Below are 26,898 nucleotides of genomic sequence, written 5' to 3'. Positions count from 1 at the left end.
GACTCTGGTGGGCACTCACATTCCATCTCCAGAGGGATGCTCACACTCAACACTGAAGACTTCACATTCACTTAGAAGAAGTAATGTAGAAAACTATACAAGAAGCCTGTCTCATTGCTTTTACCCTGGGGATAAGCAGTACACTCAGTGGTAAGGGCCCAAGTGGTAAACTTTGAAATATTTTTGCCCTAAGAAATTTAAAAAAATCAAGTTAGGAAACACTACTGAAAAAGGTGGGGAAATCCTACAAGGAAAAAAGCAAGAGAAGGGTCCCCAAATCCCATATGCTCAAATCTCTGACTGATCTGTGAACTGCATACACAGAACAGAGAAATACTCCAGTGAACTGCAAAACATCAGAACTGAGAGTGGAGCTGTTGGCCCAGAGATAGGGTCTGCAGCTGAAGTCCAGAGAAGAACAGCACCTATTAACACAAAGGAAACACCACCAAAGAAAAAAGATATCATGTAGCTTAACATTCACAATGCCCAGCACATAATTCAAAATAACCAAACACACCAAGAATAAAGAAATGGAGCACATTCTCAGGAGAAGAGAAAATAGAATTGAGTCCAATCTCAAGAGAAACAAAATATTGAAACTACCAGATGAGGAATTTTAAATAGATATTATAACTATTCTAAAAAGAAAAATTAACATTCTTTCAGTGAATAAAAATTCAGTAGATAAATGGGAAATCCCAGCAGAATAGAAACAATCAAAAAGAGAACTAAATACACATTCCAGAACTTACACATATATATACATACACACATTTTCTGAAATAAAAGTTCACTGCATGGACAACAACTGAAAGGACACACAGAGGAAAGATCAAGAAAACCTGAAGGAAGGCATATCGGAAGCAATGAAGATGAAGGACACAGAAAAAAGCCTGACCAAAAATTAAGAGAGCTGTGGGAATCTACTAGGCACTCTTAGCAGTCCAACACACACTTAATTGGCACACAAGGAAAAGCAAGAGAATAGGGCAAAAAACAAAATATAAAAAACAATGGTCCAAATATGCCAAATCTGATGTGCAGGAATATACAATTGCAAAATGCTAATCAAATGCAAAGAAATAGACGGCCATGATTAATTTCTCTGAAAAAAAAATATATGGGTACTGTTTATGATATTTTTAAAAAGCTAGACCCAACTATAGGCTGTTAACAAGAAATGCACTTCAATATGAAGATACATACAGATAGAATGGAAGTAAATGAATAGAAAAAATACACCATGCAAACAGTAAGCAAAGAAGGCTGGACTACTGTTAATGTCAAATAAACTAGGTGTCTAATAAAGTGTATATTAGACACTCATTCCACAATGAAAAAAAGGGATAAAAACCAGGAAGATTCAACAACCTAAACATGTGTGTGCCCAATATAGAGCTTCAAAATACAGGAAGCAAAATTTGACTGAGTTGAAATGTAAAATAGATGATTCTACAATTTTTCCTGAAATTTTACACCCCATCTTTTAGTGACTGATGAACAACTAATAAAAAAAATCAGTGAAGTCACAAATAATCTAATAGTATAAACAACACTTACTTGCTACAGACAGAAAACCACACCTATATGACAGTACATATGGTACATTTGCCAGGATACATCAATTCTGAGCCACAAAACAGATTCGAACAAGCTTACAGATTAAAAAAGTACATTCTCTGACTACAATGGTATTAAAATAGAAATTTTAAACAATAAGACAACAAATATTTGTAAGTTAAATACTTCTTAAGTCAAAGAAGAAATTACAGAAGAAATTAGAAAATTGTCTCATTGAAAGGTAATGAAAATACAATGTATCAAAATGTATGAGAGGCAGCTAAATCAGGCTTTGAGGGAAATCAATAGCTTCAAATCCCTGTATTAGGAAAGATTGATTAAATGTAAGTATCACAAACAGGGGTCTTTTTTGCTGCTTCACTTCTCTATGACTTGGTCCATAACACAAAATAGGAACTCAATAAATATTTGGTAGATAATTGATAAATGGGTAAACAATCATTTTTAAAGCATGCATTAAATTAGATAACGGGATATATAGACGACTGATTCACTGACCCATATCTTAAGAAGTTCCCTGTCTAATGGAGAAGAAACATGCCCACAAGTTTTAATTGATACATTGATAATACAATTGATAAAATTATACAATTGATAAATTGTATAATTCAGAAATACACAAAGTGATAGGCAAATACACAGATGGAAACATTAACTATATCTGGAAAAATAGGATCATGTAGGGATTGGTTCCTATATGCAAGCTCTGTCAACTCTATAAATAATAGATAATTGTTTCATACACAGAAATATTTTTTAAGTGTGTCTGTGATACCTCTAAGAAAGAATAACACATTAAATATCTGTAAATTAACAGAACTTATTAACTATCTAAGTACATTTAAAACTTCTAAACTCACCTGGACATGGTGGTGCATACCTGAGGCAGGAGGATTACAAATTCAAGGCCAGCCTCAGTAACTTGGTGAGACCCTATCTCAAGATAAAAAAATAAAAATGGCTAGAGATGTAGTTCAGTGGTAGAGAGACCCTTGGGCCCAATCCCCAGTGACAAAGGGGAGGGCTGCAGGGTGTAGTTCAGTGGTAGAACCCCTGGGTTCAATCCACAGTACTACAAAATAATAATAATTATTATCATAAAACTGCTAAGCTCTGAAAAAAAACATTGTGTCAGTCCTTTTTCTAACTTTATTTTATTACTTTTTATTTTTTGCAGTGCAGGGAATCAAACCTAAAGCACACTCAAGCTAGGCAAGCATTTTTTCATTGAACTACATCCCCTGTCTCATCAAAGCCTTTTAAAAAGTATATCCTAGCCATATCTCTTTAAAGAATCAAACTATGAAGCCTGAAAAACTTGAAACATCCTCTCTCACTCTCCTCCTCTCCTAGAACTCTAGGTGTCATTTCCGTGCTCCTACAGAATCCCATTGCATGTCAGGAGTACTGGTGGGTCTCTGGGCCTGCTTTTCCTCTGTCCCTCCCTGTAGATTAAGGCACACACACACACAGTGCATTTAGACTCAACAGTGAGAAAACCAACAACCCAATTTTAAAAATCGTGAGAGAAAACAAGCAAAAGACTTGAACATGATAAGATGCTCAAGGTCATTAGTCACCATGGAAAGCACACTGAGCAAGCAGGTGAATGAAGGTGCACACCTGCCACCCCTGAACTCGTTGGGGGTGGCAGGTGGATTGCTTGAGCCCATGAATTCGAGACCAGTCCCAGCAAAGTGGTGAGACATGTCTCAAAAGAAAGACTGGAGATATGGCAAGCATTGCAGTGGTTAAAGAATGCTGACACCACCAAATGCAACAACATCCAGCGAAGGAAACCCTCCTCCGGGCAGCCAGCACACAGGGCGGTCTGACCCCTTGGAAGGCAGGTTGGCACTCTCACAGAGTCAACAAGCACTTTCCTCAGGACCTAGCTCTTCCCGGGTCCTTACTCTAGAGAAACGAACACATCCAGATACAGGTCTGTCTCCGTGGCTCTACTGGTGAACGGACAGAGTGTGGCATCTGCACAGCCGAGCACAGCTGAGCAACAAAAGTGAACCAGGTCACCCAGAACAACATGGGTGGGTCTCAAAGGTGTTACCTGAGTGAAGGGAGGCAGTAGAAAAAGGTGAGTGGATAGGAATTCATGCAATGACACTCTCCAAAAGACAACCATAGAGGGGAACAGATGGGGTCACCAGGGGTTGAGAGGGGCATGGGGCAGGAGAATTGGGGGTGGATGATTACAGTGCTCTGTATCTTCAAAACATGCAGCTGCGCAAATCCATATGGTATTCCAATGACTGAATTACCTCGAAACCACTTTCCTTAATGTTAACCTACAAAATAGCTTTGTGAGAGTCCAAGTGCAGTAAGATTCATGCACTGGCTTTGCCAGTTTGGGAGGTCATACTTCTGCTTGTTGGGACTGGTTGCCATTAGACTCTGATATCCTAGCTGAGAAATGCTTCTCTGAAACAATGCGTGCTGCCCAGGGGAAGAGACACCCCTCAGCGTTGCCTGACTCCTGTGAGGGCAGCAGGTCTGTGGAATTCCTCCGCTGTCCTTTGATCTGCAGAGTGGAGTAGGAAGCCCCACTTCAGATGTGAAACAAACTGGGAGAGAGAAATGGGAAGATAAAAGGTGTTTTATATCTGTTTTTCCTCAGAGGAGCAGCAATTGAGCAGCCTAAGGTAATCTGCTCAGGTGTGATCAAAAGAAAGGGCGGGCAGGTCTGAGCACAACTGTGGCAGGGGAGTCTGGCCAAGCCAGCTTCGTTGGGGGTCTCTGGCCTGGGAGGAGGCAGGGAGGTCTCAGGTGGGGAACCATTCGGGGGCTAAGTGGGTGAAAGAGGCACACCCTGGATGCAAATGCCAACATGGCTGCTTTTAAGTGACCAAGGGCATAAGGGTTAATCTCTAGGTACCTCGATTTCTCCTGCAGTAAAATAGGGACAACAGCAGTATCTACTTTGAAGGATTATGGTAATCTCAAGTGAGTTAATAAATGTAGAGCACTTGGAATATATATACATACATATATATATATATATATATATGTGTGTGTGTATATATATATATATATATATATATATATATAAGTTATGGATGGATACAGTATCTTTGTTTTATTTATTTTTGTATTTATTTTTTATATGGTACTGAGAATCAAACCCAGTGCCTCATGCATGCAAGACAAGCGCTCAACCACTGAGCTACAACCCCAACCCCCATTTTTTATATATAGGGTGAATATATAAATGTAATCTATTTGTTATTATTACCAATTACCAAAGTAAATTCAAATTTAACATTTCCTTTGAAATTTCTATGTGCTAATATGCAAATTGGCATTGAATAAGTAATTAGAAACTGGTATTTTAATATATGTAATATTTTTTAAGTTATGAGAATGCTATAGTTTGGATGGTAAATGTTGCCCAAAAGTCCATGTATCAAAGACTTGATCCCCTGGGTGGCACTATTAAGAAATGCCAAAAAAAAAAAAAAAACAAATAAACAAAAAAGAAAAGAAATGCCACCTGTGAGAGGTAGGGCCCACTGGGAGGCCCTTAGGTCACTGTGGGAGGTGCTTTGAAGGGGACTGTGGAACCCCAGTCTCCTTCTCTTTTTTTGTGTGTGTGTGTGCTTCCTGGCCACAAGGTGAGTAGTTTTGCTTCACCATGTACTAGAGGCACAAAGCCTCACCATAGGCCCAAAGTCACCTGGCCTATTGGGCCAATTGATCATGAACTGGAAACTTCAAAACTATGAGCCAAAAATAAACCTTTTTTTAAATAAGTTAATTATCCCAGTTACTTTGGCACAGTGATGGCAAGATGACTAACAGAAGCTGCAGTGTACAGAATCATGGATTTCTATCATCTCCAGGGTTGTTCATGCTGACAGCAGCTTTTAGAGAGGGCACGCATGCTCAGTGGGGCCCAGGCCAACACAGTACTAGAAAGGAAATGAGCATCTGTAGTCCAAGCTGGGATTTCACCACACATAGTAAGACCAGCCTGGCTGCCACCTCCTAAAAATCCAGTTTAACTCAACATCACTGCAGCTAATAGAAGGGTGGATAGAAGGGATGAGTGGGTGGGTGGGTGGATGGACAGAATGTAATAAAATGCGTAAGTCAGGTGCTGGGCTGGGGCTTAGTGGAACAGCAGTCACCTAGCACGTGGGAGGCACTGGGTTTGATCCGCAGCACATTTATTTATAAATAAAAAAAGGTATTTTTTAAAAATTACAAAAAATGCAAAAGTCACCCTTTTAATCACATTGTCAAATTTGTACAGGAAAAAGCTTGATTTTCATATTTTACAAAACAAAAATTCCCAAGCATCTCAGCATTTGCCTTCAAATATAAACTGATCTGTTCACAAGAACCTCTATTTGTGAGATTGCTAAAGTTTCCCCCATGATATGATCCCAGTGCTTTTCAAATCCTGCCAGAATCACTGCTCTAATCTGTAATGGATTTTCTTCCTTCTACTTACTTCTGAGGATTAATGTTAAGAGCACAGAGGAGACTTGGCAGCAGGTGAGTCTGGGGCTCTCACCCTCTTGCTTTCAGGAAAGGTCAGCCTTGCTGCTCAAATGACTCACACTTCAGCTCAGCTAGGGACCTGATTAGTATAATGAAAATGAACCCCAGAGCCTGGGCTAGCCCCACAGACCCTTTCCAACTCCCCACATTCCACAGGACTTCACAGCTCCAGGGGGAAGGCTGCATCTGAATTGTCAAAGACCTCACTAGATTAGGACTATAGCACAAATAAAATCTTAAGTTATCATTCTGAAGTAAGGTTAGTTCCTGTGCTCCTACAATTTACCTAAGGAAGTCATTAAAATAGTGTTGGTGTTAGAGCCTTTTATCTTAATGCTTCCAAAATTTTCATGTTCTTGTCAATAATCACTTTGCTTTATAGCATTAGAGGGAAGTATAAAAAAGAGGGTCTCACTGAGTTGCTGAGGCTGGCCTTGAACTTGAGACCCCCCCTGCCTCAGCCTCTGGAGTAGCTGGGATTATAGGCATTATAGGCATTTGCTGTCTTCCTTGGGTATTTTAAAGAGGTTTTAAGGACTACTCTCTGAACTGGAAGGCCTGGGGCACCTGCTCACTCTTTGGGGAAGCTAGGGAACTGTTCATCCAGCACAATGTGTGGGGGTCTCTTCACCGGGCAGCAGATGGCCATCTCCCAGAGAGTGGCAACAATGGCGGCAACAACTCCAAGGGAACAGAGTGGATATGATTTACTCCTAGCCAGGCTCAGCTCACAGTGAGTGGTACGTGGTGTGAGGTGCAGAGGTCTCTGCTGGCCACTTCTCCATAGGCTACTCAGCCTCTTTGGCCAACAGCAGACCTTCTTGGGGCTACGAATCCAATCCACTAATATTTTGTCAAGGGCCAAGCACAGGTGAGAAAACTAGTCTTCACAAAGCCTACGAGGGTCACCTGTGCCGACCTGAGCACTGAGAGGGATTCAAATGGGGCAGGGCTGACTCCTGGATGTGCTACTTGCTGGCCGTGGGTCCCTGGCAAGGGACTTGACCACTCAGGCACTATCCCCCTGAAGCATACAGCATGAGGAGGACACACAGATGCCCAGCCCAAATGACAGTGTGGGACTGCACAGGTCTGGTGTCCTTCATCTGAGACGTGGGACCAGAAATGCTTCCGATTTCAGAACACTAGTATAGACACCCGGCAAGTGACTTTTCCAAGTCTGAAAAGCCAAGCATTTTAGCTCTGAAATCCAAAACTTTTTGAGCATCATGTTGACATTCAGAAAGTTTTGGATTTCAGAGCATTTTGGATTTGGGATTTTCAGATTAGACATGCTTAACCTGTAGTTAACTGTTGGTAAAGGAAATACTGACCTTCAGTGAGATCATGATTAAAATGGTTACTGGAAAGTTTGCAAATACCACTGTGCCATGCTCAGTCCAGGAGTGAGGCCCAGACGAAAGTAAAACTGTCACTGCTGCCTCTCGCACCTCTAGCCAGGTGGGGATACAGCACAGATGGGTGGACAGAGCCCTCTCCCGGGGCAGCATGCAGAGCCCCCAGCCTCATCTCCCCTTGCCTCTCAGGGGACCCAGCCCAGCCTTGGTGGGCTTGCAGCTTAGCCCTACCCTGGGCTCATGGGAAACTCATGGCGTCAACCTTTGACTACTTTTGTAGCTGTAAAAGGTGACAACGCAAAAGGATCTTCAGGAAGCATGTCTGCTCCATTCCACTTAGAATGTGGGAGGAGGAGGTTTTCCCCATTCCTACCGTTGTGTCACCGTCTAGAGGTAAGCGCAGCCTCCCTGCTCCACCGATGTTCTGGTGATACTAAGACCTTGCTGTTGTTAGGGCCCTTCCTGGAGGTCAGAGGGGCTATTAATTTTAAAAGGTCAACCTAGAGCTCTGATTGTGCTTCGTGGTAGAGCACTATGCCTAGCATGTGTGAGGCACTGGGTTAAATTCTCAGCATGGCATATAAACAAAGGTCGATTGACAACTAAATAAAATCTTAAAAAAAAAAAAAAGGTCAACCTAGAATCTGCCTCTTCTATGTTGAGATGTCCTTACTACCTTTTCCTTAATTATTTAAAATTAGATGATGCCAAAGCCACAGCCGCCCTCCTCTCCACATGGGGGGTGTCAGAGCCTGTGCCCCATGCCTAATCTCTATCCATGCGACATCCTTTGGCTTAGCTGCTATACCACTTCACAGATGAGGACGGAGAAGCTCTGTGCCTCTCTGCCTCATCTGAGGTCACACAGCTGCAGGGCGGCAGGCTGAGGCCAGCTGTGAGGCCCAGGCTCTTCTCAGCAGAAGTAAGCGCTGCCCACTCAGATGAAAACACCGCCCCTGTGGGACTCCATACTGCTAACAGAACACACACAGAGTTTCTGCATCCTCTTAGCTTTTGCAAAATAGCAGATAAATGCTGTTGGATTAAAAAAATCTCACTGGGTTTTAGTATTTTAGAGTCAATAAGGAATGATAAATTTTTCCAATTATTTGCAAAAAAAATCTAATATAAAAGTTGGCTTTCCATGTTATGCATCATATGCAGAAAAATTATATTGTCATCCTCTGCGCCACCCTATGTGCATCCAATAGCAAAGGGAGCATGAAAACAATCAGTGTCATTTTTCGGGCCTCCCGTCAGATTCGCAGCCCTGGGTGCCACCTTGGCTGAAGGACTCCAGCTTTATTTCTAAACTAAGACTGCTGGTTTTCCTTGGATCATCTGGACAGTCAGAAGCCTGAGTCCTGCTCCTCCCTGGGCTGGACCTCCACCAGAGCTCTGGCTCCAAACCCATCACTTCATAGAAAATTACAGGACTCTGCCATATCTTAAAATAAACTCGTCTCCTTGAAGCTCATGAACTAGTGTTGGCACTACTGACTGTGAAAGGCTCAGCAATAGCCCTGGATGGATACAGCAAGGTTGCCATTGCCTACCGATTAAGAGAACTGCAGCAGAACCCTTGAATCTGGGGAGGGGTGGTGTAAAGAACTCAGTAGGTTTGGAGTGTCCCCCAAGGCTCGTGTGCTGAAGGCTTGGTCCATGGAGGGACTCACAAGCTGATGGCTTCATTGGCAGCTGGTGGAACTGTGGGAGGTGGGGCCCAACTGGAAGAAGCAGTGGATCACTGGGGGCATGCTCTGGAAAGGAGCAGCTTGTCCCCAGCAGTCCCCTCCCCAGCTTCCTGGCTACCATGCCTTCCACCAATGTATTCTGCCAGAGCAACGGACCTGGCCAACCTTGGGCTTAACCTCTGAAACTATGAGCCAAAAACTCTTTCCTTAAGTTGATTTTCCTAGGTATTTCATCCCAATGATGAAAAAGTTAACTAACAGATTTTTTTTTTTAATTTTAGACTATATAATGGTAGTGGAGAGACCAAAAAAACAAACAAACAAACAAACAAAAAACATGACATTACCCTAAGAAGCCCCATATGACCATTTAGGCGACATGGAGTTTAAAGCCAACAAAATTTCAGCTCAATAAGGAGAACACTGTTGGGATCCCTCTGGACCAGTGCTACCCTGGGCAACACAGCTAACCCTGCCAGTTCCCCAGTCTTTGGTGCTCGGTGTTGCAAGAGAGACTGGCCAACAAGCAACCACCGTGGAGACACAGAAGAGAGGAGAGAGCAGAGCAGGCCCTGCTCCCCCGACTCTCCTTCCAGTTCTGGGCATGAACCCAGGGCCTTGCACAGCTGGGTGAGCTCTCTGCATGAGCCCCACCCAGCCCTGCCCCAATGCTCCCAGGCCAATCACCAGGCCACAAAGTGACCCAAGGACTGGGCACACAAGCTCCAACACCGGGGAGGGATGAGCAGGCCTCCGACCAGCTGCTTCCATTTCATCGGTGAACAATCATTGACAATCAGAGGAGGAAGAACCATCATCTGTGGGTGATAAGCTGAGTGTTGAGGAAATTCACTAACTACTTTTTCCAGCTCTCCTTTCACCTTGCCTGACCACAGTCCTCAGTCAACAAAGACTTCCCAGGAAGGCCTTGATTCCTTGCCATCTCTGGAATGTTGACAATGCTACACACACACACACACACACACACACACACACACACACGCACGCACGCACTCGCAGGCGCAAGTAGGCGTGTGCACACACACACTGTCCTCCGCCTTGGCAGAAGCAGTTGTTTCCATCAGGAGCGACGGGCCCTGCACCTTGAGCTTCACAATACCTTCACCCACGCACACTTTCCAGCCTTGAGGCAAACGAGGGATCGTACCACTGGGCAGAACCGTACTCCTGGGGACGGAGGAGCAGCGTGCTTTAGAACCTGGCTTGTGCCAGCAGGGTCCAGTGCCAGACACGGTGATGGCAGCAGAGGCACATCCTGTCTCTGGGACAGCTGGGATGGGGGTGGGGGACCCAGGTCTTTTAATAATGGTCCTAGCAAGTCACACAAGATCACCAAATCCCAACCGTACAAGGAAAGATTAAAGCTTCAGAGGTGAGCGACCAGACAATGAGCCTGAGGACAGGACCTGGGAGAGGCCCGCTGCGCAGCCTCAATGATCATTTCACATGGAGACTACTGCCAGCCTTCCCTGAGAACCGGCTGTACCCTGAAAGATGTTGGGTCATAAGCTGATTTAACAAAAAGCATCTAAAAGGTAGCTTTAATTTTTTAAAAATGATAACAAGGTTTCAAACCTTTCAATAAATAGAATAAAAGAAAAGCTCTTTTTAAGCTGGGCACAGTGGTGTACACCTGGTCCCAGCTACTCAGGAAGTTAGGGCAGGAGGACCACTTGTGCCAAGTTCAAGGTCAACTAGGCAACACTGCAAGATGCTGTCTCAAAAACAAGCTTATTTTTTCCATTAACTTGCATATTATTTATTTCCTATTTAAAGTATTACCTGTTACTCACTGACTTCTGAACTTAGAGGTTTTGCTGAGATTCAGATAATGTTCCCTTGCCCTTGAGGACATGTCCTGAACAGCTGAGATGGAAATCAGAAATGCACAGTTTAAATAGTCAGAATGCACCAAGGGGCCGAAGCCACAAACTGTCTGCCGGAGATGAGAACTTTCTGGAAAATAGGCAGCTAGTGGTCCCTCATCAGGAGGTCACTGTGGGTTAGTTCAGCTGGCCAAAAACACTTAAGAATGAAAACACGTATGTAGGTTCTCGTAGAACTTTGCTCTCGCTCACTACCAGAAAGTGGAGCCAAAACAACCGGACACCTAGAGGAATCTAGAGAATCTAGGAATCCCAGAATCTAGAGGAAGTTGAGATGGAGCCTTCTGCCCACGCTCCTTTTTTGTGACTGGTGTTGTAAATGTTTTTGCCCTTTTTTAGTAATATTGTGGAGCTAATTTTTAAAAGTGCCATAACTTCTGCTTTCAGCCAAGATGGAAAAACATGGACTGCATTTACCATCCTTACCTTGAGCAGTTAAAAGAAAAAAAATCAAGAAAAACTATATACAGCAATGGTGTTCAAGACACTGGGCTTTAGACTGTGAGGGACGGTGATGGCTGAGAGATGGACAGAAGGAGTAACCTGTGATGACCTCAGCATGCAGCTGGAGCTGGAGGTGCTGCTAGTTGCGGGGGAGGGGAGGCTGGTGGTATCCCTAAGTTGAGGTGACAGAGCTAAAAGGCCAGGTCAGCTAGGGTGACTGGAGTCCACAGGGCCGGATGCTGGAGAGGGAGAGCTCCAGAGATGGGCAGACACAGAGTCTGCCACCCACAAGAGCTACAGAGAACAACCACCAGGACTCAGGGCCAGGAACAGTGCATGTCACCACCAGGCGGACTGTGAACCCCGTCACCCGAGGGCAATGGGCAGAGGACTCACATGCACTGCACTACACTAAATGCTACTGTGGTCCCCACGGGCTGAAGCACAAGACCCAATGTGACCAAATGCTTCCAAGTAACTTAACCACCTCCCAGAACAAAGGTGGAAAATATTTACAGGAACATGAAAACACCCGCCCAGCCAGGCAGGCAGAATGCACGGTCCTGGCTTCCCGCAGAAACTACCAGGCAGGCAAAGAGGCTTGGAAACATGACCCAGTAAGGCACAGATGGACCTACAAACCCACCCAGAAGAAACAGGTGGGGGAATTGAGAGGAGAATTAAACAGCAACCAGGAGGACACGCATGTGTTCACGATGCTGGAGGAAGGAGAGATGCGGAGTAGAGACGTGGGGGATACACATCAAAGAATAACTCAGCCCCCTAATTGTGAGCCTCCAGGACGCAGTAAGGCGAAGAAACAGCAACAGAAACGACCCGAACAAAACAGGGACAGCCGGGAGGCAGGCGGAGGGACGTAGAGCAGGCAAGCAGGTGGGGTTGCAAGGCTGTGTCATCAACAACAAAAAGCTATCAAGAAATAATGGCGGGGACTGGGGATGTGGCTCAAGCGGTAGCGCGCTTGCCTGGCATGCGTGCGGCCCGGGGTTCGATCCTCAGCACCACATACCAACAAAGATGTTGTGTACGCCAAAAACTGAAAAATAAATATTGAAATTCTTAAAAAAAAAAAGAAGAAATAATGGCAGGAAATTCCCAGTTTGATGAACATAATAAACCTACAGATCAAGAGGCTCTGTGAATCCCAAGAACGAGACACATGAAGAAAATGACACCAAGACAAACCAAAACCAGACTGCTTAAGACAACTGGTCAAGAGAAATTGGGTAAATGAGGGACAGAGGGGAGCTTTGATGGGAAAAGAACATGCACAGAAAATCTGCAGGTAACCCCGTGTTTCACAGTGACATGCTGAACCCTCTCCCCTAGGATCAGGAGCAAAGCAGGGGGTCCCCTCCGCCACACCTAGTTGACTTGGCACAAGTCCCCCTTGGTGTGGCAGGACAAGAAAAGAAAGCAAAAGCGGTTAGGAGAAAAGACATACAGCTGTCTTCCTTGCAGATGTCCTGCATGTCCACGTCCACGCTCCCAATGAACCAAGGAAAAGCCCCCTGGAACTAATAACACAGTCCTGATATGAGTCTAAGATATCAAAGTCAACCACTCTCCTGGAGGCCAACACTGAGCGACTGGAGCCTGAAATTTAAAATGTAATCGCAAAAAAAAAAAAAAAAAATGTAATCGCACTTACAACAGCACCAAGTTGAAATGACTACATGGAAATCTAACAAAATGTACATAAAGGACAGATGTGCAGGAAACCACAGAATTATGATGACAGAAATTCCAAAGAAATGGAGAGATGTTCCATGTTCATGGATTAGAGACCCAAGTCTGTTAGGATGCTAAATTTTCCCAATTTGATCGGCATATAACAAAACCCCAATCAAAATGCTAAAAAAGCCATTTTGTGAATATTGACAAGATAATTCTAAAGTTTATGGAGCAGCGATGCAATACTGAGAAAGAGCACAGAGAACAGAACCATGTGGCTTCAAGACCCCATGACGCTAGAGAGAGAACAGACACAGAGATGTATGGGATGGAAGGGTCCAGGACAGACCCCACCAGTGTGCCCGCCAGCCTTCCGCAAGGAGCAAAGGCCGTCTAGTGGGTAGAGGCGAAGCCAACCCTTCAGCAGATGGTACTGGATGCCCACGTACAAAAAGGAAACAAGCCAGACCCGATGTCACCAGCCCCGACTCAGGCTGGGTGTGGCTCGGTGGCACAGCACAGTGCAGCCAGTGTTCACCACCAGCACCACAAAGAAAGTAGAAAGAGAGGGAAATTAGGAAGGAGTTTGAGTTGGAAGAACACAAACATGCAGTGTGTCACACATGGGAGGGAGGGAACCAAAACAGCGCCTAGGAATTGATATCGGGGACACCGACCTCAGAGAGAAAGGAGACGGGGACGAGGGAAGCACCCGCAGGCCACCCTGTGAGACTCAAAGTAGGCAGAAGGAAGGAGCACTGGACCTGCAGGACTCGGGGGAACAGGAGAAAAGCAACAGGAAGCTTACAAAACTAACCTGACTCTTGGAGAAAATAAATAAAATCCACAAACCTGTAGCCAAAGCGATGAGAAAACGAAGAGAGAAAAGACATGAAATATCTGATCAGCAACAAGAGAGATGACATCCCCACACCAACGGACACTGAAAGGATAAGACGATGTTAAGAATCTTAGCTGTTGGGGCTGGGGATGTGGCTCAAGTGGTAGCGCGCTCGCCTGGCATGCGTGCGGCCCGGGTTCGATCCTCAGCACCACATACCAACAAAGATGTTGTGTCCGCCGAGAACTGAAAAATAAATATTAAAAAATTCTCTTTAAAAAAAAAAAGGATCTTAGCTGAAACAGATAAGCTCTTTTAAAGAAAGCGCCGTCCAGGGCCTAGGCAAAGAGACAAGCAGATGGCCCTGCGGCTGGAAAAGGAAATGGATTCCTCCATGGGAAAAAGGACACAGACGGAAGACCCTACACAAATATCATACAATGCAACACTGAGGAAGAGCACAGGCAGTATTGTCCCAGAGGCTCCTGCCAGCCAACAGGTAAGAGGGGAAATTGGGTATTCCAACTAGGTTAGAAAAGGAAAAAGAAAAAAAAAGATTTTTTTTCCATAGGTGACACGGTTGTACAACTAGAAAATCTGCTGGAATCTACTAGAAATCTTCTGGAATTTTTGAGTTTATCCAGTTTACAGGAAGAAAGATCAACACAGAAAAATAAATTGCATTTTCAAATCCTTACATCAAATAATTGAAATATTTATTATAAAATAAGAAATGGTTAGGGATCCATATGATAAAAGGTGTTTAGGATCTGTACACAGAAGAGAAACATTACTTTTACTCTCAGAAAACACCACTGAGAGAAATCAAAGCCTTAAATAGATGGAAGATTTGTTAAGACAACAGTTTTCCTTGCAGAAAAATTAAATCCATCACTTCAATGCAGTCTCAATCAAAATTCCGGCAGCATTTTTGTAGAATTGAAAAGCAGATCCTGAAACGTGCATGGAAATGCTGAGGACCTGGAAGAGCCCAAGCAATTTTGGAGGATGAGGCTGAAAGATGAGCACCCGACTCAGTCGCTGCAGAGCCACAGTGATGGGGCTGTGGGGTCTGGGGGAGCAGATCAACACATGGGGACAGGGAGTGAAGGAATGCACCCTGGTGTACGTGAACCACGGTAAAGAGAATTCAGTGGAGAAAGGAGTCTTTCCATTAAATTAGGCTGGGACAATGATAGAGCCACACTCAGAACAAATGCCAACCCCCTGTCACCATGTAAGCAAATTAACTCAAAATGGATCACAGACCTCATGCAGGACAGGAAACAGTAAGACTTCCAGAAGGAAAGGTGATGACCAACTTAGGCAGCCGTCTCTAGATGGGATGACAGGACCCCACTCCACAAGAGAAACGAGACAGCAAGTGGACCTTCATCAGGCTCAAGCGCTGCCCTTGAAGAGGTACAGTGAGGAGGGTGGAAGGCAGGAAGGGCACTCATGGACAGTGATGGGGAGTGGAGGGGCCAGGCCCACAAGGGGCACAAAGAAACCCCAGGGGAGGGGAAGGTGTCCTTGCTCTGGCTACGGTTATGGTTCCACAGTTGGGGACATGTCAGAACTTATCAAACTGCTCTGTTCAGTAAGTTCACACTGTACACCAATGGCACCTCAGGGGAAGGAGCAGCGAGAAAGTGGCCTCTTTCAGGGAAGGGGACAGCTGGGGAGGGGCAGGGCAGGAATGGGGAGGGGAAAGCATGTTGTGAGTGACCCAAGAAGCTTCCCCGGGGGCTAGAAGGATCAAAAACCCTCTGTGGAACAAGGCAGAGTATTAAAAATAAGAACACATCCAATTTGGGCAAAGAAAGGGAGGTGGTGAATCGAACTGTTTCTGGGCCTGAAGGTTACCAGATTTTTTTCTTAATCGTCCTAAGGAGAAGCGCGAGGGCCGGAGCTGCCCGTCCCAGAAGGCAGAGCAGGGCACGTTCCCCAGCGCCTCCACACTCAGCCCAGCTTCAACGCCCCTGCAGCTGCGCGCTCCAAGCTGCACACAACGGGAAGCCTCGGCCCAGCTAAGGACACAGCGCCCAGCGTGTGCAGGAAGCTGGCATGGCACCTGTCCCCGTGCCCCATGGCTCCACTGGTTCTCTGCTGTCAATGGACGGTCAACCTGAGTCCTCGGCTGACGTTCAGATCTACCCAGGGCCATTTGCCTCTTCGCATTCAAAGCCCAGCCTCACACTGCCAGGCCAAGAGAGGCTGGAAAGCCAGGCCCAGGGGTCTTCAGGAGCAGTGCCACTGCTAAAGAGCATCCACAGATACACGGACACTCCAGCTCTCTGACTCCTTAAAGTGCACTTTAAATGCTTGAGCCGTCGGAGATTCCAAGTAAAACTGCAGTTTGATCCTTTCTTGGAGTGCCATTTGAGGCTCCACCTGAAATGTGAGCCACAGGCAAAAGTGGAGAAAGCAGGTGGGACGGACGATAACCCTAACCTTGAATATCCAGAGCCGTCAGAGGCCCCTAGAAAGCCGAGTGTGCAGGAACCTCTGCCCTTGACAACAGCACATGCTTGTCTTTGCACTTTCAACCATTTTGTTGGATAACAAAAAGGGTTGGGTTGTTTATGCAAACTAAAAATGGGCACAAACCTTAAATGAAGTTCCCAGGAAGATGGACCAATGGCCACTGAGCCCAGGACAAGATGCTCCTGGTCAAGAGTCAGTGGGATGCAAACTAAAATCACCACGAGCTGCCCCTTTCCAGACCAGACCTGCTGTGACCAGGAGAACCGAAGCCAGGGGGCACGGGCAGCACCCAGGAAAATGGCCCTGCAGCCTGGCAACAGGATCTCAGGGGCAGCCCCCGTGGGAGACACTACATGGTTTCATGAGAACACATGGTTCCCGTGGTTCCAGTCCTCAGAGCCCACCCTGCAGGGCTGAGAGTGGACATAAAGGTGTGCACACTCCCACAGCCACTGCAGAAAAGCTCACAGCAACGCAAAGGTGGAAACAGACCATGACCTTGAATAGATGGTGGATGGCCAGCATGGGCTGCAGCCACACAGGGAATGCTATGCTGCCATAAAAAGGGATAACGTCCTGATTCTTGTTATAGCAGGACAGACCTTGAAAACAACCACTAAGAGAAATAAGCCAGTCACAAAAAGACAACTACGGGATTCCACCTACATGAAATGTCCAGAGCAGGCAGATTCATAGAGAAAGAATGTGGACTAGAAGTTACCAGGAGTGGGAGAGGGAAGAAGGGGGTTACTGCTTCATAAGCAGAGTTGTTTGGGGTGAGGGAAGAATTAGAAATAGAGGTGATGCCGCTCAGCACTGGAATGTGATCTACATCATGGGCTGTACACTGGAAATGCTTAATATCTCAAGTCTCGTTATACATTTTATCTCAATTCAAAAACAGCCAAATAATATAGGCATTCTAAATAACTGGCTCTCAGGAAAACGATGTATTCACTCACTGTCCACTCGACCGGGGGGGGGGGGAAAGGCCCTTGTGCACAGAGACCACCGGAGGCACAGGGGCGCAACCTTGGAAGACACAGGATGGCACAAATGAGCACAGGGCCAGAGCCATGATGAGCGAGAGCCATAACGCCATAACCTGCCAACTGCCCTGAGACGGACACCCAGACGGCCACAGTACCAGCAGCTTCGATGCCCTCCACATACTTCTCAGGCAAACATCCTGCAGGTGACACCCCCATTCAGAGGCTACATGTGCCCTGCAGGCCCCAACACCCGGACTTCCCCGGGTCCACCTGCTGGGTCCACCTGCTGGGTCCACCTGCAGGGTCCACCTGCTAGGTCCAGGCATGAGACCAGGTGGCTGGCTTGCCAGGGCTGCCACAACAAAGTCACATGGAGCCAGTGGCTTCCGCATCAGCAATGTGACTTCCTGTGCTCGCTGTGGCAGTACGTACGATACAGAGAAGATGAGCATGGCCTCTGCGCAGGGATGGTCTGCAGATTCTGAAGCGCCCCATGCTGTTTCTCACGCGGGTCAGAATGGTGGCTATCAACAGACAACAGTAAGTGTCGGTGAGGACGTGGGGGAACGGGCCAGAGGAGCCTGCACCGGGACCTGCCTGAGAGTCCTCCCCACTGTCCTAGCCCTGGCCTTGCTTCTGGGCTCTGGCTACCACCAAGTTCTGGTGTGCACCACGTTCCCAGGCACACAGCTGTCCTCCCCTTGGCACCAGAGAGGACTTCAGCTTGCTTCTCTCAAATGACCTCTGGGATGGAATTCTTTTTGCCCTAAGTGTTGTTTTTAAGAAACAGGATGACACAAAATTGGACTAGTATCATACTGGTGCATGGCCTTGGTGTCACTCAAGTCCCTGGACAAAGGGCAGCGTCCACAATGCTGGGACAGGAGCAGCAGGACTCCACTCCACAAGCAACAGGGCGCATGGTAGAGTGAGGACCCTCCAGGGGCCAGATTCAGTGCTCTGCAGCACTGAGAGTCAGGACTCAACCCAGCCCTCCCCAAGGAATGACAGGCAGCCATGCAATCAGGCCTGTCCCCTCCTGCTCAGAGCCAGGGCACGGAGGCAGACGCCCCAGGCTGAAGACCTATCACATAGAGAGTGGCCAGCTGCCCTCTCCCCCACAACTGCTCCAGGTTTCCCTGCAATGGTAAGCAGGGGCTCAGCATGACCGCTGTACATTTGAGAGGAAAGACTTCTCAAAAAGTCCGTGTTTGTAAACAGACACCTTTTATCTAAAGTTATTCTTTATATGAAAAAATCTCTGTTTTCTCTCCAGGTGCATACGACAGCACTGCTCCCACCGCAGCCTACTGAGCAAGTTTCTCAGAAGGGTACCAAAGTCTGCGGCGTCCATACACAGGACTGGGGCTGGCTGGTCACGAACTCAGGGACTTAGAATAGGCTTCTAGAAAGTGCTCGGCATGGCTCCTTTGCCAAGCAAGGCAGTCCCATGCCTCAGGAGCTCTGGGGCTACCAGGGACAACATAGCAGCATTAATTGTCACAGACAACAGTGAGGCAGGGCCAGAGCAGAGGGTCCTGGGGATGAGGGTGAGGTGTGGGGTCTCTGCAGTCAAGATGCTGTCCCACCTGGCCTGTAGGTGGCAGGAGCAATAGCTTGGCCTCCAGGACCTGGGTCTCCCCATAGAAAGCAGAAGAGGCTGGGGCGGTGCTCAGTGCTAGAAGCCCTGGGTTCCACCCCAGCTGCACAAAGCCATGCCAGGGAGGAGCATGGAGTGGAGCCCAGGGAAGTCCTCAGCACTCGCAGCCTCTGTCCCCTCAGCCTGGGACAGCCAGGTGACAATTCCTGGAAGCAATGGTGCCCAGTTTGTGTAAGAGGGGTAGAGTATGATGCCCAAACCACCAGGCAAAGTCCCCACAGCACCCCCAGTCTCCCAGCACAGGCTCCAGGGAAGTTCCTGCTCCTCCCCCACTGGACGGCAGGGACCTTGGATGTCTCTGCACCCTTTGCCCAGAGCCTGGCAGCGGGCTTGGCATGTGGCACTCAGTGAGAGAGAACCAGCCCCTCCAGGCGCTCAGAGTCATGGGTCCTGGCACGCCCGTCGCTTCCTTTGTTTCTACACCGAACCCAATGGCTGGGATGGGCATCACTGATCATGAATACAATTCTACAGATCACAGAAATTCAGGCCCAGAGAGGGTGCATCAGCCCCAGAGCCCATCCAATCTGAACCAAGCCACGTGAAGCCAAGACCCCGGCCCTCCTGCTCCAGCTCAAGCACCTGGCTCTGGTGCCCAAGCCATCTTGGGGTGGAACTCACACTGACATAAGGAGAGAAGCTGCTCTGCTGGCAGCAGGGCCTCTCGGTGGCAACGTCATAAAGAAGAAACCGGCTGGCTGCAGCCAGTGGACATCTTCAACCAGCCTCCCCACCGCATCCTGGAACTTAGGGGCCGCAGGGCCCGGGGCTCAGACCAGAGAGCAGAGGCATGAATCACTGCCCAGAGGAGATGGTGCTGCAGAGTGGCAACTGGGCCTGCCGAGGCCTGGTGCCCAGTGTGGATCCAGAAAACATAGATGGACTGGACTGGTGACAAGCTGCCTGCCTGATGGGCAAGGTGGGCCAGAGAGGAGGAGCGCGGAGGAGAGGCTGGAGAGAGGCTGCAGCAGCCCGCAGTGGGCTGAGAAAAAGAAAGAAGAGACTCGGCGGAGGGAGAAAAAAGGCAGGCCTGTGTGGAGTCGGTGTCCTCCGCTGCTGACCTCAGCCTGCAAGGTAAGCTGGAGAGGATGATTACTACAGTTCCAATCACTGAATGCTGTCAAGTGACCACTTGTCATTGCCAGGTCCCTGCCACATGTGTGCACTTGTGTTCTCACACATACACTCCTGCATTTGATATCCAAAAATACCACTGATGATGGAGCAAAGCTTCAACAGATAGAATTTAAAAACAAAGGTCTCTCGAGTCCCAGGGAGTCCTGACCACAGGGAGGACATGCTAGCCTGCCCTCTGCTTGGAAGCCAGGGCATCTACTACCATCATTTGCAACGGCGCACAGGAGCGAATGCCTTTGTTCAAAAAAGAGCAGCCAGGTCTCTCCTGCACCCTGAGCTGTCCGCAGGCTGATTGCTCAGGGCTCCCAGCGACTCCTGTCTCTGTTGTGCCCGGACCTGCTTCTTGACTCACCGCCCCCCTGGGGGTGCACTCCAGCCTAACCACAGATGTCCTCCGACGCTGCGGGTCCAATAAAGAGACAGGGCTTTGAGGTCAAAGGACCTGGTGTCCTAGCACCCTGGCAAGTCCGTCAACACCAGACACTCTTGATCTGTGAATAAGAGACCATGACCCTGTTCCCCGGACTCAGAGAGGCTCAAATGTAAAAAGTAGGAAAAATTTAAAGGTTGATTCAGGAGTCCCTGCGAGGATGGCCACGTCGGTAATCACCCAGCCCATCTCAACCTCCCAGTGAGGCTGGGGGAGGGCACTTCTCAAGGCAGGTGGCGAGTCACTGGAAGAGGGCGAGCTTGTGAACAGAGTGGCCATGATCTGCCACACAGGCGCCTCCTCCGCTGCCCCCGCCTCCTGCACATGACACATAGCTACTTCCATACGCACTGGAACTTGTATGTTGGTGGAGGTGTGCCCAGGCGAGGCACAGTGCTACTCACTGCCTGTGTCCCCACCTGCTGTGAGAGGCCTGAGTTGTGCTTGGGAGTGGGCTGGTTCAGAAAGCCCACCAGGCTCCTGGGAAAGACCTACACCACGTCTCTGGCCTGCTCTTGCCTGCAATTCTATCTGAGCACCCAGAACTGCTTTCAAAGGATCCATCCCAACAGGAAGACAGCAAGACAGATGACAGGTGCTGAGGTGTCCCAGTGTCCAGGCTCTCGCTCATCGCCCTCAAGTCCTCTCCCTGTGAGCTGCTGACAATCAAGAGCAGGGACCAAAGATGCAGGCTCCTTCTTCTGGAGGCCACCCAGCCACCACCCAGCGCAGGAGCAGCATGCACACAGCTTGCTCTCCGGGACTGGGCGTCCAGTGCTTAGCTAAGATGAAATGCTGTGTCCACCCCACCCTTATGAAAACAGACTAAAGTGCAGGCAGGGCTGAAAGTTTCAAGCAGCGGAGTTGAAGACAGGTGAACCTACAACACCCAGCAGGCTGATGTCCCCAGCACGTGACAGCATCTGGCCGCCTCACACTCAGTCTGTGCCCAGCTCTTCATCCCCCTGGACGGGCACAGGGCAGTGTGCGCCACAGCAGTCTGGGTGGCAGGTGAGCCACCTGCAGGTCACAGGCAGGGGGCTAAGAGTCCCTCTAACTGGTTATTCTTCTTATTTGTCTTGATTTTCATTTTTATTTTGCTAATCTTTTGCAGTGTTGGGGATGGAACCCAAAATCCTGTGCATGTGCCTCGTGATCCTAGACAAATGCGCATCAAGAAAGATCTTCAAAGGTAAAGGAAAGCAGAATAATGAGCCTTCCCACCCCAGGGGAGGCTTGGTGCTGGGCCACAGCTCAGGATAGGCTGGGCTCACCCTGGGGTGCAGAGTGGGCAGGGGGAACGCCCACCAGCCTCACCCCACTCCCAGGTCTGCTGCACATCCACACCATGGGGGAAAACCAGCAGACACTGCCACCTGAGCCACACTGCTTCAGTCCTAAGAGGGAGACCTCCAACTACCCTGTTCCCACCACCACAGTGCCAGGCCCTGGTTCTTATCTGCCGCAGTCCGGCTGCAGCAAACTAACCAGGGGGGTGACGAATAACTTTGTACATTGATACAGCAGGAGTAGAAGCCCTTTATTGTAGGACAACAGAGGTATTTATACATTTTGCACAACTTATCTTAATTAGCATAAACTAGATACATCAGTCAACCAATAAGGAATCTCCACGCTTAATGGTTTGCTTTTGTTACTTCTCAAACCACTCCCTCTGGCATTTTGCCAGGCACCATCCAGACTTGTTTACGAACTCTAACATTTCCCTGGCAAAATACCAGGTGTTATTTTGACTTGTTTACAGACCTTAACACTTATCTAAACCCACAGAGAAGACAGGGGCGCTTCTGACATTATCAATCCCACCTCGGCCATCCCACCTAACAGAAACCGTCACTTCCAAAGCCACCAGTAACCCTATTTTCTCATTGTTTATTGGTACATTATATTGTACACAGTGGTGGGACTTGTTACATATTCCCATGTTAACACACCCTCTTAGTATAAAGAAAGGAGGGTAAAATTTCCAAGAATCGTGAAACCACAGATGGGAAAAGAGCCACCCCCCTTTTAAAAAAAAACATTCAGCTGGGAAAAGGAAATATAGACGGTCATTGGTATTTGTACCACCCATTACAGACGTAAGTGTGGGTGAGCTCAAGAATCAAACCACATAGTACACAGGCTGTGCTGCTCACAAAGCCACGCTTAGGGTGCTACATTTAAAAGCATGGTTGAACCATATCCAAACAATTAGTTAAAGAATTAAGATTCTGTGCTTTGCTCTCTTTGCGGGTCTAAAGGACCAGGAAGGCCCGGGGCCTTCCCCCTGAGCCTGACACCTCTCTTGATGAGAGCTTTTTGTCCTCGTTGGGCAGGTGCACATTCCCCCTGGGAAAACCCTCAATTCAACCTCAGCTGGAATCTACAGCCAGAGCACCTTGAGTTCCAGGTCTTGCCCATGCCAGGCACCTGCAGGTGGGTAGGTGGGTGGATAGATAGATGAACAGGTAGGTGTGTGGGTAAAGTGAGTGGATAGGTAGGTAGGCAGGTGGGTGGGTAAGTAGGTGGGTAGGTGGATAGGTGAGTAGGTAGGCAGGTGTGTAGGTAGGGAGTAGATAGGCGGGTGGGTGGGTAGGTAGGTGGGTGGGTGAATAGGTGAGTAGGTAGGTGGATGGGTAGGTAGGGAGTAGGTAGGTGGGTGGGTGAATAGGTGAGTAGGTAGGTGGATGGGTAGGTGGGGGTAGGTAGGTGGGTGGGTAGGTAGGGGGTAGGTGGGTGAGTAGGTAGGGGGTAGGTAGGTGGATGGGTAGGTGGGTGGATAGATGGGTAGTTACGTGGGTGGATAGGTAGGTGGGCAGGTGGGTGGGTAGCTAGTTGGATAAGTGGGTGGGTGGGAGGCAGGTAGGTGGGCAGGTATATAGGTGGGCAGGTGGGCAGGTAGGTAGGCAGGTATATAGGTGGGCAGGTGGGCAGGTAGGTAGGTGAACAGGTGAGTAGGTAGGTGGGTAGGTAGATAGATGGGCAGGTGGGTAGGTACGTGGGCAGGTAGGTAGGTGGGTAGGTGGGCAGGTGTGTAGGTAGGTAGATGGATAGATGGGTAGGTAGGTAGATGGGTAGGTAGGTAGGTAGGTGGGTGGGCAGGTAGGTGAGCTGGTGGGTAGGTAGGTGAATAGGTAGGTAGGTGGGCAGGTGGGTAGATGGGTAGGTGGGTAGGTAGGTGGGCAAATAGATGAGCAGATGAGTAGATAGATAGGCAAGTAGATGAGCAGGAGGGTAGGTAGGTAGATAGGTAGGTAGGTGGGCAGGTAGGTGAGCAGGTGGGTAGGTAGGTGATTAGGTAGGTAGGTGGGCAGGGACAGGAGTGTATGTGCATATGAATGTGTGAACTTGAGACATGGAGTGACTCCTGCCTCTCTCTTCCCAGACTCTGCTGGCTTTGCAAACGAACACTGTTCAGTCAGTCATTAATCTACCTTGGAGTGTCCTTGACTGGTTCCATATATCAAACACCAAATCCTGCTAATTCTAGACATCTGCATATTTAGAAAATTTAAGATCTTCCAAATATCTATAGATTCCACCTCCAATGTCCCTTCATTGGTTTGATCCTGGTCATTTGCTTCTGGACTCCTGCCATGGCCTCAACTGGTTTACTTGCCCACAGTCCCACCAGTCCCTTCCCATCCCTCTTTGTGATGTCACGGTGATCTTTCTAAAACAAACGGGATTGGCTCATGGCCCTGCTTGACTTCTGCAGTGGGTCTCTGCTGTCCATGGGGCGAGGCACTCAGCACTTGACCTGAGCCCCATGAACCTCGTCGGCCCCACCCTCTGCCCAGCTCCTGGGCCGGCCTTAGTGCGCTCCTGTGGTTCTCGGGCTGTGCACTCTCCTTCTCTCATCTTTCTGCCTTGTGGGCATGGCCCTCTTTTCTTCACCTGACTTCCTTCTACCCTTCCCAGCCCAGACACTCCCCTAGTCACCACCACAGGAACAGCAAGCGGGGCTCCCTCCCCCAGGACAGGGCCCTGCTCACCATGCATGGTCACAGCCCCTTCTCTACCAGACCTGGGTGCCAAGAGCGCAGGGCCTGTGCTCTTGGTTTCCCGGGTCCTCCCCACCTAGCATGCCACCCGGCACAAAGCGGCCTCTAGGATACGCCCAGTGAGTCACTATTTCTTACCCTTAATGGTAGGGGCAGGCCCTGAGAGTCCCCAAAACCCTTGAGGTCAAACCACTTTTGTACTAATACCAAGATGTTATTTCCTTTGTGCCCGCTGCGCCCGGCAGAGTGCTGTGCACTGAAGCTGGAGCCTCCCAGGAGCACCTGTCCACTCGGGAGAACAGACAGATGGCTCAGAAAGACAACGGTGTTTGCTGCCCATGAACTTACCTGAGCTTTCCAGAAAAAAATAGGAGAACTTCGGGGAACTTTCGTCAGTCTCTGTGGGCGTGACAGCTTCCCCGGCCTCAAGTTTTCTTGACAACGCCAGTGGTGATGTCAACCCCCGTGATTTTCTGGATCATCTGCATCATCTGAATCTGTTTATTTTTTTTCTTTCTTTTTGTATTGAGGATTGAACCCAGGGAAACTCTACCACTGAGCTACCCGCCCCCCTAGTCCTTTTTGTAATTTTGAGACACTAAATGGCTGAGGCTGGCCTCAAACTTCCAATTCTCCCACCTCAGCCTCCTAAGTCACCGGGATTTTAGGCATGGGCTATGGCACCTGGCTCCACCATGTTACAAAAGCTTGTATCAGAAAAGAGCCATTTAAATGCAAGACAGACCACAGGCTTGAGAGCCACTGACCTACAGGGCCAAACTGAAGGGTGTGCAGCAGAAAGACATCAGGCAGTCACGGTGCCTTCAAAATGCACCCTTCTTCTCTTAGCATCAGCCAGCAGTGAGCCCCGGCAGGTAGGGCGCACCTGATAGCCTAACCCTAACCCTAATCCCAGCAGGTAGGGTGCACCTGACAGCCTTTCTGCCCCACCCCCCTTTCCCCACTTCAAACCAAACATTCACCTCTCAAGTTGGCCAAACTTAGGAGAAAGCCTGGGGACCAGGAATCTGCGCTCCAGAGGTCAGTGGCCCCTGGTCACTTGGGCAGAGTGAGGCCTCCCTCCAGCCTCTACGTCCCTGGCGCTGTCACCTATAGCATACAGAGTGTCCACTGCCTGTGGACAGAGTGTCCTGGGATGCAAATCAAATGGACAGGTCCTCCAGGTGGTGCCCCTGCCCTCGGGCATACATACCCAGTCTGCACCTTGAAGGGCGGGTGCACAGCCTGAGGCAGAGGGACAAACACAGCACAGGACCCCAGCAGGAGGCCAGAGCCAGGAGGACTATCTGCAGCCAGCAGTGTCACTGGGAGCCCTGCCCACCAGGCTCTCCTGGGGCCGCCCCTCCTCTACACAGAACCCGTGCTGGAGTGGCCCAAGTCATTATCTTCAAACCATAAAGAAGAATATCTCAAACACCCTAAAAATTCCCTTGGCTCTCATGCCCAACACAGCGATGTGCAGGGTCCTCACTGGTCCCCATGGAGCTCTCCTCCTGAACCAAGCCCACCACACAATGGAGGCTGTTCTTCTGGAACGCAGGGGTGTTGCCCAGAGCTGATGGCGCTGGCTATCTAAGACAGGGCTCATTCATCCCCTTCAACAAAGAAACACAAAGGGAAACCATTGTTTTTACAAGAAAAATAGAACAATTGTTAATTTCTCTAAAATTAATCACTATTAATCACGACACGAGAGGCAGTACCACTGCTGTGCTAACATCCACAGTTCTCAAACAAAACCTCACAGATCTTGGTTTTAGCATGGGGGAAAATTCAAGCTCACAGACACCAAAACGACCAGGCAGTGCTCAGCCATGAGCTATGGGTTCCACAAGAACATTCTGGAATCAAGTCGGTTTGAATACAGATTCTGCCCCTCCCTAGCTGTGTGACCTTGAGCAGTTTACTTTGCCTCTCTGAGCCTCAGCTGTTTTAGCTGTAAACCTGAGGGGGCCCATCCTTCCCCAGGACTGCAGAGAGGGATGACAAGCACATACACTAGCAGGCACTGGTTGTTTGTCTTTGCAAGAATAAGGCCCTCAGAGTCCCACCCAGGATGGCATTCTTCTTGGGGAGTACGATCCGCAGCCTGGGAAAGGACCTACATGCTACCACCACTGGGT

General features: G+C 48.4%; 1 protein-coding gene and 1 non-coding gene across 2 annotated transcripts in view; one reads left to right on the top strand and one right to left on the bottom strand.

The window, feature by feature from the left end:
* Positions 1–26,898, bottom strand: part of LOC144368167 (uncharacterized) — a 155,316-nt gene that overhangs the window by 107,836 nt on the left and 20,582 nt on the right. The gene's annotated exons all lie outside the window — the stretch shown is intronic.
* Positions 17,914–18,021, top strand: LOC144375530 (U6 spliceosomal RNA). Its single transcript, XR_013435597.1, has one exon. It is a non-coding gene; the product is annotated as a U6 spliceosomal RNA (small nuclear RNA).

The sequence above is a fragment of the Ictidomys tridecemlineatus genome, chromosome 2 (genome assembly GCF_052094955.1).
Source record: "Ictidomys tridecemlineatus isolate mIctTri1 chromosome 2, mIctTri1.hap1, whole genome shotgun sequence".
Taxonomy (NCBI): domain Eukaryota; kingdom Metazoa; phylum Chordata; class Mammalia; order Rodentia; family Sciuridae; genus Ictidomys; species Ictidomys tridecemlineatus.
The sequence above is the reverse complement of the archived record's forward strand: the minus strand, read 5'-3'. Positions and strand labels throughout refer to the sequence as shown.